The sequence below is a fragment of the Bos mutus genome, chromosome 4 (assembly GCF_027580195.1).
Source record: "Bos mutus isolate GX-2022 chromosome 4, NWIPB_WYAK_1.1, whole genome shotgun sequence".
Lineage (NCBI taxonomy): Eukaryota > Metazoa > Chordata > Mammalia > Artiodactyla > Bovidae > Bos > Bos mutus.
The window spans coordinates 91401057-91419459 of NC_091620.1; the positions used below are offsets into that span (position 1 = coordinate 91401057).

The 18403-nt window shown below is 35.8% G+C and overlaps 1 protein-coding gene across 1 annotated transcript in view; it reads right to left on the reverse strand.

The window, feature by feature from the left end:
* The window catches only part of HDAC9 (histone deacetylase 9), an 810729-nt gene that overhangs the window by 558813 nt on the left and 233513 nt on the right, over positions 1-18403 (reverse strand). The gene's annotated exons all lie outside the window — the stretch shown is intronic.

An 18403-nucleotide genomic window follows, 5' to 3' on the forward strand; every position in this document is an offset into this window, starting at 1 on the left:
TAACACAAATAACAATAAAAAAATGGGCAAAGAACATGAACAGACATTTCTCCAAAAGAAATATATGAAAACACAAAAGGTACATGAAAAGATATCCAACATCACTAGTCATTAGGAACTGCAAATTAAAACCACCATGGGACATCACCTCACACCTGGATGGTGACTGTCAAAAGGCAGGCAATAAAAAATGCCAGTGAAGATGTGGAGAAAAGAAAGCCCTCCTGTGCCGCTGTTGGATTACAAATTACAGAATACAGTGCAGAACAGCTTCAAAAAATTATAAATAGAACAACCACATATCCAACAATTCCACTTCTGGGAATACACTCAAAGGTAATGAAAACACTAACTCAAAAATGTATCAGCACCCTCATATTCAGAACAGCCTTATTTACAATGGACCAGACATGAAAACAACCTAAGTGTCCACAGACAATGAACAGACAAAAAAGTTGTATATACATACACTATAAAATATTATCCAGCTATTAAAAAAACAAGACAACTCTACAATTTGCAAGACCTTGATGGCATTACTTTTACGTGGAATTTGTAAAAACTCATAGAAAAAGAGATCAGACCTGACATTACCAGAGATGGTGGTGGCAACAGGGCGGGTGGGGGTGGTGAGGAGGCAGGGCGTGTTCTGGCAGGGGAGGAGGGAAATGCAGGAAGGTAGTCAAAAGGTACAAATTTCAGTTATACGTAAGTATTGGGGGTGTAATGTTCAACAAGATAACTTCAGCTACCACTGCTATTGTATACACAAGAACGTTCTGAAGAGAGTAAACCCTAAGGGTTCTCATCACAGTGAGAAAAAAAATGGTTTCTTTTGTTCTTTTTTCTTTTCTTTTTTGGTATCTATATGAGAAGATGAATATTAGCTGAAACTACTGTGGTAGCCATGTCACAATATACGTAAAATCAAACTGTCCTGCTATATGTCTTATACAGTGATGTCTATCAATTATTTCTCAATAAGACTAGGAAAATATAATTTCCTCATTGATCTTCTTAGTCACTACTCAGCAGCTACTATTTGATGAGACCTCAGGACAGTGTTGGGATTCCCTGGTGGCTCAGATGGTAAAGCGTCTGCCTGCAATGCGGGAGACCCAGGTTCGATCCCCAGGTCGGGAAGATCCACTGGAGAAGAAATGGCAACCCACTCCAGTACTCTTGCCTAGAAAATTACATGGATGGAGGAGCCTGGTGGGCTACAGTCCATGGGGTCACAAAGAGTCAGACACAACTGAGCAACTTCACTCACTCACTCACTCAGGACAGTGTTGTTATCTTTCTTCCTTGACTGCATTATCATCTTTCTATTTCACTCAACAGTACTCTTAAATCTGAATTTTTTATTTAATCTTAATTATCTTTTGAAAATTGATGAGCTATATAAACATTGACTACTACTCTCATCTAACTTACTTAACTAAAATTCTTCCCATATCTTCATAAAATTACTTCTTGATGTGCGTTCTCAGTCGCTTCAGTCATATCCGACTCTTTGTGACCCTATTGACTGTAGCCCAGGCTCCTCTGTCCATGGGATCCTTCAGACAAGAATACTAGAGTGAGTTGCCATGCTTCAAGAGATCTTACAGACCCAGGAATCAAATCTGCATCTCCCGAGTCTCCTGCATTGCACACAAATTCTTTATCCACCAAGCCACCTGGGAAGCCCAAAATTAGTTTTCCTCTCTCCATAAAATGCAAGACCCCTGATGCTGGGAAAGACTGAAGCAAAAGAAGAAGGGGGCAGCAGAGGATGAGACAGTTAGATAGCATCACCAACTTATGGACACGAACCAGAGCAAACTGCTGGAGATAGTGAAAGACAGGGGAGAATGGCGTGCTATAAATCTGTAGGGTTGCAAAGAGTGGAATGGGACTTAGCAACTGAACAACAATACACATTATAGAATACACTGGCTTTACAAAAGTTTAAGTAGTAACCTGTTCAATAAGACAGGATAACAACAGTATTATAAAAATAGATAACTGAATATAATATTATTTGACAATAATTTTTAGTTAAATATATTAATTGTTCCCAAGCCATTTAATTAATAGTTTGTCCTATGACACTGATCTGTGATGCAAACTCTGCCATACACCAAGATATTAAAAAATAGTTCGGTATTCTAATTGTAGAACTTAGTATGTCAAATTTTCTGATAGATCCTGTTGGGATTTTATCTGAATTTGTATACTAACATTCAAAAAACAGAAGCAATTGATATCAGGCTATCGGAAGCAGGGGGACTAATGGCTGTTGGAAATGAAGACTATGAAACGGCAACTGTTACTAACTACAAAATAACATGCAGTTTACTTACTATATAATACCATTAAGTACATTTGACTTTTTGAATTAGAGATGGTCTACTTTTAAAAGAAAGTTAGCTGTTTTAAAAATAGATTTATGCATGAATTTTGGAATAAGTAATTTTTAAAAGTAGTCTTCCTATTCATGGCACAGAATGATTCAATTTTTTTTCTGGTTTTCTTGTATACCCTCAATAATTTTATCAATTTCTCCATAAAAGTTTCAGCTGGTATTTACAAATGCTATCATTTTATTACATTTGTACTTGGTTATTTCTGGTATACAGCAATCTTTTCAATTTCTATGTTGTACTGAGCAATCTAAACTAAGCTGTTTATTAGTTCAATTAGTTTCTTTTCCTTTAAAAATCTGCAAATCTTGTTGAATGCTTATGTTTTACCACATCAACTAGGACCTCCAAAGACAAAGTTCCTAAAATCAAAGAGAATGTGTTTTAATTTTACCATAAATACAAAGTCTCAGGTAGGGTTTTGGTTTATAATACTTGTTTTTTCCTTCTGTTCTTAGTTTAAGAGTTTCTATCCAGAAAAGGTATTGAATTTTATTGATTTTTTTTTTTTTGCATCTAGTGAAATGATCATATTAATTTTTCCTTTAGTCTGTTAACAGGTGACATTCACTGATAGATTTTTTTTTTTCCTTTAAACATTCTGGTGAAATTATTTCTCCGTAAAAGAAAATTCAAATGACTAAAACATATGAAAACCATTCAGCTCCACCAGAAATAAGCGAAATTCACACAAAAAAGTAATGTTGTGCCATTTTTCATCTCTCAGTTTGGCATAAATATCTAAAATCTGACAATATTCAGTGATGGCAGGCATGTGGGGAAAATGGTTCTCACATATATGATTCGTGAAACATAAGGATAATCTCTACCACATTTTGGTTCAGTACCCAAGGAACATGACCAGAGTAAATAATGAAACAGAAAGATGTCCTCTCCCTTGTCTAGAAAGCAATTTAATATATTTTGTGAAAGTGATAGTGTTAGTGGCTTGGTCACGACCGACTCTGAGACCCCATGGACTGTAGCTGGCCAGGCTCCTCTGCCCATGGAGTTCTCCAGGCAAGAATACTGGAGTGGGTTGCCATTTCTTTCTCCAAGGGATCTGCCTGTCCCAGGAATCGAACCCAGGTCTCCTGCATTACAGGCAGACTCGGAGCCACCAGGGAAGCCCTATATATATTTTATAGTCATCTAAAAATGAACTCATACAAGGTTTTCTAGAATTATATTCATATTCAGATTTAGGACTATCTTGCTAAAAAATTTTTTAAAAAGAATCATTAATGTTTCCAGGTTAATGATGTGGGGTAATTTCCATTTAATTATCGGGATAATGAATAGCAAGAGTTGACTCTTGATTAAAATCCGAAGGAAGTGATTTTAAACTCAGGGCATTGTTTTTATTATGTTTAATCATCAGTTGCCTGAGACTGTTTACATTCTTTTCCTTCTTTAAATATAAAAGTTGGGTTAAATTCATACCAAGATAATTTTTTAAAATTTTATTCATCTTCAGAAAACCAATGAGTGCTTTCAATTAATTGTGTTTATAGCTTTAAAATTATATTCCTTTGGAAATTTGCTTGAACTAATCCTTATTTTTTGACAATGGTTAATATAATAATAAGGAAACTTCTAAATCTAAGGTCAACTAACCTTGATTTGTTCTATCTCAATATGATTATTACAGAACTTACACACTTAACCTGGATTCATAAAGATGAGAAAACATAATAGGCAGCATTTGCAAAATAACTGAAAGAACACAGATATCCATTTATTCTCTGTGATCTACTAAGCTAAGTTCAACAGCTATGTTAAAATTTTGTTTTATTATCCAGTTCCTTTTTGGCTCATACTTATATTTTTAACTAACTCAATTAATTTTCCAAGCCTTAATACCTTTAATTTATCCTAACTTGTGCTGAGTTTAAGTCTAAACCAGAGCAAAAAGACTACCAGAAAAAATTATGTGTCTTTTCCCTACATATGTTAAATCTATTCTCTTCATCATTTCTCTCCCACTTAGATATATATATATATGTATATATATATATATTTATTTCATTCTTTTCCTTGAATAGCTCTGTACAAGGATTGATTCATTCCTTCCATCTGTTTTTCCTTAATATCTCACTCTGTGAATTCCCTGTTCTGACATTTTACTTCAGATAATTTTTAAACTACTGTACCTCTGGTATTCAAAATCTGATCAATAAAATATCTACCAAAAGAAAAATCTTCTTTCATTGCCACCTTCTCAAAGAATATAGCCAATTAAATAACTCCTGAAGAAATGAACATGAGTTCTAAGTGGCTCCAAGGTATAGAATTGTTTCAATCAATATTATTGTTAACCAAAAAAATCCATTCATTTTTGTCCTTTATCTAAGAAAACTGTCTATATAACAAGTATCACAAAGAGAAAAGCAGAATTAAATGTGAAGTGGTATTTGAATAATATAAAAGTACACCTGTAATCATTTGTACAACTACATTTTTTCTTACCCTGAGATAAAAAATGTGCATTTATATTCAGGCAGTCTTAAATTAGCTATTTCACAAAACATTTTGAATGTAGACCTATATCTTACAAAATTTCTATTGATTACTCATTGAAAGACCAACTCCAAATAAAAATACTCCAAAATTTGCTTTGTTGAGGATAAATGAAACATTTAAAGGTTCATATACATATTATAAAGCACTGGACATCATTCTTGACTTACATTCTACAATGAATAGTCTAAATTTTTGAGTCATAGGTTCTAACATCCTCAAAAGTCTGTATTTTTCAATTAACAAATAACTGTAGATTTATTTTCTACATAAAAGAAGGAAAGATTTCAAAAAAATCTAAAAACAAACGTGTACAATATCACTGTACTCTTTATTCACTCATTCATTCATTTAAAAATAGCTTCAGGAATCAATTATGTGCTAGGCACTGCAGGGAATAAAAATAGAAATAAAACATGATCCTTTTCCTCTTGGAGCATATAAATAATTGGAGGGATGGGGACATATATACATAAATAACCACAGTATAAGACAGAAAATGGGAATGTTATAAGGGAGTATAATAAAGGATTATTGAGGATGGAGAGAAGAGAGAGGATGGAAGAGAGGTTAATATCATGACTGAGGAGGTACTTCAGGAGACTGGGGAAAACTTAAGAGATACAAAGACATTTGAACTGGATTTTGTAAGAATTAGAATTTCTCTAGTGATTACTTGTTGGAATAAAGCAGAAGTGTATTTCAGAAAAAGGAAAGAGCTGATTAAATATATAAATAATAACATAAATAAATCTAGCTTAAAAATACAGCTATCGAGTACTCAATAAATACTGATTGAATAAGACAATCCTTGTGGGGGCAAAAAAGAAGGTAACTGTTAACTATTTTTCTCAAGCTACACTGTGAATCCCACAAAACATCTTGGCCAGAAGTCTGGCTTAGTCCCAGTCTTCTTGAGGCTAGGGGAAAAACTGTAGCTGACAGTCTTCCCCTGGCTCCTAACCTACTGGCTAATAAAGGCTTCCCCATCCCTTCCACAAGGCATAAGTCAGTGGAGTTTAAAATAGCCTCAGAACACTTCCTGCTCTATTCTAATTGTGCTTTCATTCCATTTGACTTAGACCAACTGGAATGTTGAGGGAAAACCCCATGAGGCATCAAGCATGTGAGATAATGTGTCAGTCCCTCAAAAATGTTTGTGCATTCTACTATGTGTATCCATCACTGTTCCCTACTCAGGAAAGAGCAGAACATGAGGAGAAAACAGCTCCTAGCACACTGCTGTTTCTTCTTTTTTTTTAATAGATCTATTACCTCCATGAAGTACTTCTTTGCTCATCTAGTGCAACCACTTGGCACAAATCTAGTCACTGGTCAACATGAGGAAGATTATGTATCCTAAACATTTTGTTTGGAAGTGACAGTTCTACAGCCACCACCCAACAAGATTTGACCCATGATTTCCCTAAATTAAGTACCCAGCACACTGTAGATGCTCAATAAACACTGTGGTTTATACCATAATTTATACCCCCTTTAAAAGGTGTGCAATATTGTGTTCATGAGAAAACCTTCTCAGACTTCTCTTCTTCAGCCTATGGGCACATACTGTTCCCTTCGTTTTGGCCCCCAGGAAAGAGAAAGCATTCACTTCTCTAGGTTCCCACTGCTGGAGTAAGATGTTTCAGTACAGTTGAGCCAAGAGTTTGAATAGGGTCAAAGATAAATCTTCAGGAAAGAGCAAAGGTAAGGAGCTCTACAAGGTCTTTAATTTCTAGACAACAGCATTAATCCTAGAAGAGCTCAGCGGATTCCAGAGTCTCTCTTTGGAAAATAGAGACAGTCATAGTCAACAGTCTTCCCTGGGCTTTCTCATCCACATGCTGATAAAAGTTCCCTCATTCCTCATACAAGGCAGAGGTAAGTGGAAACTAAAATAGCTCTGTAACACTTTCTGCTCTTTTCTAACTGTTTTTATTCTATTTGACTTAGCCCAAATGCAATGTTGATGGAAAACCTACTTTCATTGGGAAGATTTTCTTCATATTTTAGCATCCTCAAAAGGCTTTATTTGATTACCATAGTTAGTATGGCCCCTGGTACCAGTCACTTTCCATCCCATTTTTCCATTTTGTTTTCCCTTAGTTCTTATTACTATCTAAAGTAGCCTTATCATCCATCATGCATCCTTCAATTGAACAATCAAGTCCACATGTGTTTCCTTGTCCTGTTTCAGAGTTAGCTCCTCTATCCCTAGAACAATACCTGGCTTCATGGATGACTCTCAAATATTTTTGAGTGAAAAGATGAGCAGATGAATGACTATTTCACCTCAGCTTTCAAAGCTTCAAGCAATTACATCACCCTCCCCAAACCTTCAACCTGCTAATTAAGACTGGTTGGGATGTAACTGGTTCCTATAATTGCTTCTACTTACACCCTCTGAATTTATTTATTACATCTTGGCTTCTTTGAGAATACAGTTGAATTGCTGTGTGTTTCCTGTTTTTGTCCATCATTCTGCAAATTCTTAGTGGGCAGTGGATTCCTTATATTGAGTACAAGCACAAAAATATTTATCTTTTAAAAAGATAATATGTTTTTTTAGTAAATAATAACAAAATTATGAATATTCTGACTGAGCTCTAAGTTACCTATTCCAAAGCATTTTGACTAAGGTGCAATAGGAACTGTATTAACATACCACCTCCACATTTTCATCATCTAAAAATGAGTTAATAGGAAATACAAAATATAAATTTAACAGATTAAAATCACAATTCTAATTTTAAAGCAAAATATTGATTGCTAAATTCTGAATTAAGTACACAGTTTAAATAAGCTAAGTGAACAGTTCTCATATGTGAAATTGCATGTTTTATTATACATGAAATTTGTTTGGTTCATCAAGAGTTAGTTATACCAAAACAACTAGCAGAGACGTGTATCTACACTTTTAATATACTAAGAATTTTATCTCATCTGTTTAAAATCAGCAACTTACATTAATACATCATACCCTATTATAATCTTTTATAGCTATATTTTATATACTGCTGCAATAAAGCCAAAAGCACAGACCTATTTTAAAGGCATGTAACATATTATTAAGAATCATTTATGATGTATATTCACCTATTTTTCCCCACCTTATAAGCAACCTGTATAGCCACTGTACTTATAACATTCAGTTGTCTCTCAGAAACCATTTCTAAACCCAATATTCATAGGATTTTAAAATAATCTATCTCCAGTATCTACTGGTGAAATTTAATAGAATTTAGGCTTATTAGCTTTAAAAGGTTGTAACAGTCTTCTTAATAACAGAGTCATTCTTGCAAGTAAAAAAAGTTTGTTTGCGTATATGTATAAAATGCCATTTTCACTGTAAGGGTCAACAGCGAGCCCTGTTTATGAGCCATATTAACACCAGAGAGCTTAGCAATATCTGTTTCTAAAAATAAACCCCGTGTGTCTCATGTTGTCATCATCAACCAGAGTCTTCTGTGCTCGGTGACAGAAAGCATCAAGGCTGCCTGTTTGCCTTTCCATAAGCATTATACATCACTATCCAAAGGCCTCCCCTTTCTGTCAGAGTAGGAGAGATAAAAAGAATTCTGCAATCACCCTAAACACACATTTAAACATTATTGCCCCTTAAGCAGACAGTTATCATGTTGTTTTGGCAGCAGGAAGGAATCTGTGGTTTCACTTGAATGTTATTCTTCTTTATTTAAACTACTAGAAATAACCCAAAAATGACAGAATGCTCTTTCTATAAATAATCATTCCAGTGTAGAGTTATATTAGGAGGTAACTCAGATGGCATGATAACGCCTAACAAGCTAATCTTAGACCTGCAATGCCATAAGATAGAAATACGGAAGCTAAGAATAACTGACCCAAAGGAGTCAGCCTGCTAAAGAGAGCCACAGACATGTGGGCATCTGCAGATTTTAATGCATTTAATGATCTTCTGAAAGCTTCTTTCTCTCATGAAGGCAATAAATTATGTTGGTTAATAACATGAAAATCAATAATGCCTTTACAATGTAGTGATTCCTAAAAATGGCTTGAGATTCTCAGAGTGAAGAGAATTATAAAATTCAGTGGATGGAAACCCAAGAGTTGAGTCTTGAATAACTGGATTAGCATAATTGGTGAATTTTATGAATAAGCTACCTATAGAACATACAATATTCATCCAGTGAAATAAAATTTAAGTCAAGATTAAAAAAAATACAATTTTCACCCAAAATGCCCAAACTGGACCCAAATTGAACCAATATATATTCAAAACAGGCAGAATCTAATTCTGTTAGTTAGATCATCCCTTGGCTCAAACATCTGACACTGCATCAGGACTTCAGTAGAGATGCAAATTTTATTAACCTCTCCTTGCCCCTATTTCCACGTAAAAACCAGGATGGGTATAATTCAAATACTTCAGTTGAAAGAAACTTGAGCCCCATGGTGTGGACATTTAAAAAAAAAAAAAACTTCCTCCAGCTAAAATACATTAATAATCGTGTTCTTTTGAAGTGGTATAACCCTTAACACTTAAGGTTTGTGAGATGTTACTGTTACTATGGGCACTGGAAATCATAAGCCAAGTACACTGGGATAACTGGTTCTGTCCATGGTGTCTGCTCATTACCCCATGTAGCATCAATCTCAAGGAATACTGGAGGTTGCCTTAAGTTGGTCTCAGCCCTAGATCTTGTTGCTGCTGCTGCTGCTGCTAAGTCACTTCAGTCATGTCCGACTCTGTGCAACCCCATAGACGGCAGCCCACCAGGCTCCCCCATCCCTGGGATTCTCCAGGCAAGAACACTGGAGGGGTTGCCATTTCCTTCTCCAATGCATGAAAGTGAAAAGTGAAAGTGAAGTGGTTCAGTCATGTCTGACTCTTAGTGACCCCATGGGCTGCAGCCCACCAGGCTCCTCTGCCCATGGGATTTTCCAGGCAAGAGTACTGCAGTGGGTTGCCACTGCCTTCTCCAAGATCTTGTTCAGATCAGATCAGTCGCTCATCGTGTCTGACTCTTTGCGACCCCATGAATCGCAGCACGTCAGGCCTCCCTGTCCATCACCAACTTCCGGAGTTCACCCAGACTCACGTCCATCGAGTCAGTGATGCCATCCAGCCATCTCATCCTCTGTCGTCCCCTTCTCCTCCTGCCCCCAATCCCTCCCAGCATCAGAGTCTTTTCCAATGAATCAACTCTTCGCATGAGGTGGCCAAAGTAATGGAGTTTCAGCTTCAGCATCATTCCTTCCAAAGAAATCCCAGGGTTGATCTGCTTCAGAATGGACTGGTTGGATCTCCTTGCAGTCCAAGGGACTCTCAACAGTCTTCTCCAACACCACGGTTCAAAAGCATCAATTCTTCAGTGCTCAGCCTTCTTCACAGTCCAACTCTCACATCCATATGTGACCACAGGAAAAACCATAGCCTTGACTAGACGAACCTTTGTTGGCAAAGTAATGTCTCTGCTTTTGCCTATGCTATCTAGGTTGGTCATAACTTTCCTTCCAAGGAGTAAGTGTCTTTTAATTTCATGGCTGCAGTCACCATCTGTAGTGATTTTGGAGCCCAGAAAAATAAAGTCTGAGAGATCTTGTTAACTTACTCCAATTTAATTATCGAGCTCTGGGGTTGTGAAGTAAGGCCCTTTCAGAAAGTATTTCTACAAAGTTGCATATGTGTGCTGTAAACTTCTCAGGACCAAGAGGAGTATCTAGATGTGTGTTTGTAAGTATAGCTGATTCCACATCTTTAGCACCAAACAGATATGAAAACCATTCTACCATGCTAAATATTTTCCTCTTTGAGACAAAGTGGCAGGGACATGGTAAACAAGAACAAGTTCATAGCTGACTTTGTCAGCTCCTAGCCATGATGACCATCAGTAAATTTCTCCGAAACAATGTTCTCATCAGTAAAATATGCTGCAACTATTGTATCCCTCCTCAAGCTGTGGAGAGGATTAAATGGTAAAATAACCCCTGGTATAGAAAAAGCTCTGAAACATTAGCTTATTATATCAATAATAAGAATGACAGTGATTAAAAAAAACAAACAAACAAGATGAGCATATAGAGGTCCAATCACTGACCTTCTAATCTGAGACTAAACAACTAGATTCGAGTAGAATGGGGCAGAAAGAAACAATAAAGATGCTGACAGTGATAATATTTATTACTAATAAAAAATGAGTAGCTCCTGATGTAAAATCACAGACTCAAAATACATACTTGAATTCTCTCCATAAGCAGATTCAAAAACCAACATCACAAATACAACTTAAATCGAGTTCAATTCATGAAGAGCTTTTCTAGCTCACCCTATGTGGGGTTCCCTGAAAACTTTCTGGGTGAACATGCTTCTACAATAGCAAGAACTCCCAGGCCACAGGGTAATTTAATGGAGATGCAGAGAAATTTTCCCGGGTTTTTTTTTTTTTTTTTCCTGTTGTTGTTTGGTTTGTTTTTAATTTCAAATTTTGAAAAAAAACATGACAGTATCATATTTTAACTGAGCTTGGAAATGCCATGCCTTAGCCACCCACCAAAACTTACATTGAATAATTGAAAATGACATTCACATGGCTACAGCTGTGTCAATGCTGAATATAATTTACAAATTGAACCTTTCAAATACAAGTGGTAGAGGAAGAAGGGGAAGACATGAGGGGAAGACACAAGAAAGTGAAGTTCTGGGGTATTTCCAGACTTATCAACATGCAAAGAATTTAATCATAAGTATATGACTAATTACACTTTGTGGTTTGGTAAATTTCCTTCTCCCTTAAATGTAGTTTTCATTGGATTTAATTATTGGATATTTTTAAAACACCATATATAAAAGGCCCATCACTTATTTTTACTATGGAAAATTTAACATGGATATAAGGAATGGAACTGATATTTTTATAAAACGTAAGACTGACTTAGTTTTGTATTCATCAAGCACTGAACATAAAGTTCTCTGATAACACTTAAAAGTACACATAGTTTAGTATTGTTAAAAAAAATTGTTTTAATTACATTTGTTTTGTGCAACTGACTTAGTGGAAGAAGAATGGAATTAGTGGGAACAAGGTATTTTCTTGTCCTTTCATATCCCAATTGTCTATCTCCCAAGATCAGAACTGCCCATTGTAAGGGCGTTTCACATCCCAAGCTAATATCCGCTAGTACAGCAACTTCCTTTTAAGAACTGGATAGACCACAATACTGACACACTGTTTTGAAACACATGCCAAAATATCTTTGAATTTCATCTAAAGAAGGCTTGTTTTAAAAGTCATTCCATGGACTTTTACAGCAATTAAATTGTTTTCAAAGTATTCTAATTCAGGAAAAAAAAATGTTAAAACGAAGTTACCATCCCAGATTGTTAAAATTGTTCATTACTCTGAAAATGTAATGACTATAGCAACATACTGGCAAAGAAATTGCTTTCTGAATATTTTAAAGAAAATCCTCCCTTAATGTACTGAAAAAGTTTACACATTCTTTAAAAATTTCTTGCAATACTTTCTGTATCTCTCAAAGCCAACAATAAATGAGTATTTTACTCAAATTTCCAATGAAAGCTTTAATGCACCAGTCCATAATGTTGATTTTCCTCCTTCCCAAAAAAGAAAAAATGACGACTTGCAGCCTAAAGGGACCCAGTCTTCTTCCACAATTACTTCAGTCTCTTTAGTATTAGGGACTCCTAACAACAGAGAGTACTAAGTAAGAATTTCTATTCTATAATAGTAAAAAAAAAAAAAAAAGATCAGTGTTTAAATGGATGTATAGCTTCATGAAAATGTAGTAACACAATTCAATGGAAAGAGAAATTACACAGTCCACTTCCTTCACTTATTTGTATTTTGAGAAATTACAAACTAAAGAAAATTACAAAGAAGAAAATTCCAACCACCAACCAACACCGTAGCAGCAAATGGAGTCCAGCTAACATCATCCATTCTGCTTACCCTTTCTTCGTTCTTCTGGAAGTCAGAGTATTAGTTGCAGGCTCCACCTTCCCTGGCTCAGTCATGGTCTGAAGGAGCTATCATAGTGGTCTCAATCTTCTTTTCAACGACTTACTAATATAAGGGCAGGTGATGTTCTTTTGGTCAGTGAGTTATTAAAGAAAACTTGCTAGAGAGCTTCTCAGAAAAACTTCCTTCCTTAAGAAAACATCTAAGGAGGCAAAGTTTTCTCATCTATGTCTCTGGAATTTATTGTGTATGTAGACAATGTCTGGAATTGCTACAATCAACTTTAGACTACTGGAGGAAAGAGACTTATGATGATACCAACTCTAAGACCAGCAGTACTGGTAGAACTATGAAGAACCTGACTGCCATTGATATGACTGATTACCGAGCTATTTTACTAAATGATAAATTATCTTGTCACTGTTACTTCAAATTGGATTTTCTGTTACTTGCAGTAGAAGACTAACCAAGCTTCTGTATCTAATACTTACAGTTAATCAGTGTTAGTATTTCGGCATAGTAGCTTCATGTGTGAGCGTGCAAGAAACACTTTAGAAAATATGGGCATTTTATAAAAATTCATGCAAGGCAAAAATCATGACAATGAAAACAGAAGTCCCCCTACCACCACCATGCACAATTTCTTCCTGATTTTCTTCTATTTATATATTAATTATTCTGGGAGATAGATAAAATAAACTTTTATGAGATATCACCAGTCATTTTTATTTAAAAAAATAAATTCAAATGAATTTAATAATGAAAAACTGCATTTGAAAAGACAATAAACATACTAAATGCTTCCTTTCTATATGAGGTACTATTTCCAAAAGATATGTCTAAGATTAAATGAAAAAACTATTTAAAAGAAATCAGTGTTTGGAGTCTCTTTTTTTTAAACCATGTGTTTCTATTTTAAACAGCAGGGAGTCTGTCCCTGCTCAGAAAGGAGCCAATATTAGTGCTTTCACACATCCCCACATCTCACCTCTCCCCAATGCCTCACATTGATGAGAGCTTTAGGAATATTTTTACATTGCCCTACTTCATAAAATTTGCTTTTCGTCCTACAATCACAGTCTCACATTTGTTTAAAAGGATTCAATTTTTGCCCCATTAACCTAACTATGCTTTCTCCTCCTCTTCTGACTACATTTCACTTTTGGCTTTTGTTTAAAGTTCTTTTTTTTCCCCCTATTGTGTGGGCTTCCCCGTCAAGCCGTCTGGGTCGTGGTTGAAGATGTCTAACTTGCCTACATACTTTCTCTATACTTTAACAACATCTCCCTGGAGTGGAACATTAGGTTGCACTTCTTTTACAGCTTCTGAGCTTTTCCTCCATTATCTTCTGGCATGGAGTGCTGGGTAAATTTGATAAGCCTTGAGTTTCGCACATTCTCTCCCCACCCCCTCTCTCTTCTATTGCAGATCTTTGCTTTACTTGCCTGAACCCCTGAAGAATTATTTAGCATTTGAAATTCAATAGCCCAGTTAGGATATGACTCTGTGCTGAGCACTTGCAGCAAATTTTCCTAAAAGATGAGAATTCTTTCAATATGCAGATTTCTTTCTTTTTTCCCCCTTGTCAGTGAAATAATCTTTATTTTTAGAAAATAATCTTCTGTTTCAATGTTTTAGAGTATCAACTTCAGGACATAATAACTCTTATGGTACACTGTCTTATTACTGATTTCTCTCCAATTGCTTTAATCCATTTTCCTTTTTCAGTCCCTCTGATTGTCTCCAGCCTTTCCTCTTAGTTGGTAAAAATTTTCACTGGTATCTATTCTGTTTCCTGCTATTTCTAATGAATATTTTTGTTCTATAATTATCATGCTTTTTTTCATTCTAAATTTGTTTTCCTAGACTTAAAATATCCTTTTTCATCCCATATTATTGGTTTAGCATCTTATCTTTGAGCTTCTGCTTTATGGAATTTATGTTCTTACTAAGGTGCTCTACTTGCAGGAATAAATTATTACATAATTTCATGGTCTCAGTGAAGTTGATGTTTTTTTCTTAGTAGGATCTATCATATTAGTTTTCGGGGAAGAATATTTCACTGCAAAAAGCTATGGGTCTTTTTGTTTCCAACTGACAGTGTTGCTCTGAAGTCTTCATTTCTCTGGAGAGGGAGCATTTGTTCACCTTCCTCCATCTCACCAGTTTCTCTTCCAGAATCCTTCATACTATTCCTCAGTCACACGAAAAAAACACCAGCAGCACCAAAAGCTGAGGATATCCACTCAGTTTGCTTCTCTCCAGTTATGGGAATGTTAGTGAGAATTTTCAGGAAGCTGTCAACTTGTCAGTAAAATTCTAAGGAAGAAGAGAATTCAGGCCCTGTTAAGTCTCTCAGTTCTGATCAAAGATCCCTGCTTCCATTTTTCCTTTGACTGCCAGTTTCTGAGATATGTTGCATTAGGTCAAATCATTTTCTTTGCCCAGTTAATGCTAAGTGTTGTGTATGGGGGGTGGGGGTAGACAGTTTACACTATTTTAGGATTACTTCATTATTAGTCATTGGTGGGACATAATATAGTACATTTTCAAATTTCTCATCTCAAAAATCAGCTTTTTAAATTCAGAGTTTTGGCTTATCATAGTCTTCTGAGGGATTTATTGAATTTCCTTACTTAAAGGACACAACAACAATTATGCCACCTGTGTTACCCACAGAAAAATATAATACTCATTCTCGTCCCCATTCTCAATGGGCCTACTCATAACCAGCTTTTTGCTTATCAAATATTTCAATTGATAACAACCTTGTAAGTAAAGATAACCTGAGTTAGAGGATGGGAAAAATAGTGATTATGGGGAATGCCAGAAGTGATTCTTGACATGACAGGGGCATTTCACAGACTTACATTTTCATAATTAGATTCTGCTTTCCAAGTAGACATAAATGACTACTGAATCTTAAATGTTCATTTTCCCTCGATAATACACACCAAGGAGATGAAAGGATTCTGAAAGGGGGAAGAGACATTTTCCTTAAAAGAAATTCAGAATTTAGATTTCAATGTTTTTCTTTTGTACCCTAAAATAAGAATACATAGTGAAAACAGGAGTTTTCCTTATTGTAAATGTGTTTTACAATGATGCTGTACAAACTCTAGGAAATTCTTTCATAATAATCATTCCAATATCATCTGGATGGCTCTGCTGTCCAACATATTAAGCAACAAGCCTGGCAATAGGGCATCACCTCGTATTCTGCCAGCCACTGCTCAGTGACCTGAGTCAGTGCTTGTACATGCTTCAGCTTCTGCCACTTATCACTTACATTGGCCCACACAGCCACAAAAGTGGAGACTGACCTGGCAAGATGTGTCACTCATACCGAACTGCAAGATTCAATATTATAAAACATTTTTAGTAAAAAAAAAAAAGAAAAGAAAAAAACACTAGCAGACTACATTGTAGAACCTAATTCTACCTTAGATGTTTAGCGTGGCTGGGTCAGAATTAGGAAAAAACGGAACCATAAAAAGCACTTGTAATTCAATAGTGTATAAAGAGCTCTGAAGTACAGTCATCGATATTAATGCATAGTATCCAACATAACTAGAAAAACAAATAGGAACTGTAAAGCAATGACTAACAAGAAAACACAGCTTTTCAAACAACTAATCTCAAGAAATCTGCTGGGATTTCACTGTTAATTCCACAACTTCTTTGCCTTTGAATATTATGTAATAAAACATTTCATAGCATACAGACACACATGCGCGCAAGCTACTCTGATTAAAAGTCACCATTTGCTCAAGGAGAGAATTTAATTCTTATCAGACCAGGAAAACAAAACCAAACCCTGATTTGTAAGGTAACTAAGGAAAATTTATCAAAATAAAAAGTCATTCACCCATGTGATGTACAATCTATAGCTTATCTGGCTCATTCGGCGAGATAGATCTTGGTACTGAAGAACCAGAAACCCAAGCTCATTCACTAAAAGTATTAATAAAAAATAGTGAGAACACACGTTAACAACATGTTACCTTTGACCTTCACAGGAATGCCAAGAGGTAAGCAGGAGGACATCTTTATTCTTTAGTTTACAAGTGAGTAAACCAGTTTCACAATTTAGCAGCAGAGCTCTGGCTAGAACACAGAGCTCTCAGCTCCTAGAATAGTATTCCTTCCACCTTGCACTGCTACAGTGTATCTTTTTTTCTTTCAGATCCAAAAACTCCATCAATTTCTAACCCTTTCAGTCACATCTATGCCACTGGTCCAAAGAGGAACAAGATTTGTAGCTAAATGTAAACAAAAACACCCCTAATGTAGCAATTAAAAGGCAAGCCCTACCAATATGGGTCACCAGCATCACTATCACTTCCCCTTTCCCCTGTATCAGTGATAACCAAAGTTTGCTGCATATTAGAATTACTCAGGATTTAAAAAACCCCAGTGTCCAGGCTGTTTCTCATACCATTTAAATAGAAACACTAAGAGGCGGACCCCCAGACACCAGCATTTTGTAAAATACTCTTAGTGACACCACCTTTGAGAGTCACTGCGTCAGCAGCACACAAGACTAGGGGAATTAAACTTAAGGGCATATAATAATATGCTAATAAACAAAACCAAAAGTTACAGGACATGGTAGGAAGAACGCAAATGTCTTCATGTTTCAAATTTAAAAATAAAGAGAACTTTGAGTTTCCTTATGTATACCAGACAGGTTTGGGAGTGTTTGTCAATTGACATCACGTTTCATTTATTGGTGCTTACATGTTGCTTCCTGTAAAACTGACAACAGCACAGACAGTCTCAAGCGGGTCCCTGCTTGAAAATACTGTTGCTTTGTATAAAAAAAATCATGAAATGTCAGGAAAATGACAATCTCAACTGAAAATGGAGTAAATTTGTGTGTAATTATCAGATACTGAGAAAAAGTGAAGCTTGCAAACACCTGTAGCAAGGTTCGGTGCTACCAGACAGTCTCTGCTTGAAAGGCACAGCTTGTTTTCTACCATATGAAAGAAATAGTAAACTTGTAACACAGAAATAAGGACTAAAAGGACAAAGTGTAGTACTGAACAGACATCTAAAATAGCAATTTAAATAGAGCTGGTAGATATTTACAAATAAAATGCTAAGTGACCAGTTCCATCAGAGACATACAGGCTGAGCCCTCCCCATGCTTCTGTCGGCTTTGCAGGCGCAAAGGTAATAAACTATACTGACATTCTGGTATGTTTGCTTTCAATAAGCAGGCACCACGAATAATGTAAGTCCTGTCACTTAAGTGTGAACATACCAAAATGACCCAAAATTGATATTTTACTCTGGAACAGAAGGATCCTAAAATCATTCCAAATAACCGAGCTTCAAAGAGAACTTGCTTCAAACACAGATACAGAGATGAGAAGGCGTTCAATGCTAAAACAGATATGAAGCCAACCTGTGGAATCTTTCTTTCCCATCTAGTTCTACCAAGTAAACGCTGCTTTATGCCACATTCTTAATATGGAAATCTAGGTGGTGATCTATAATTATGATTAA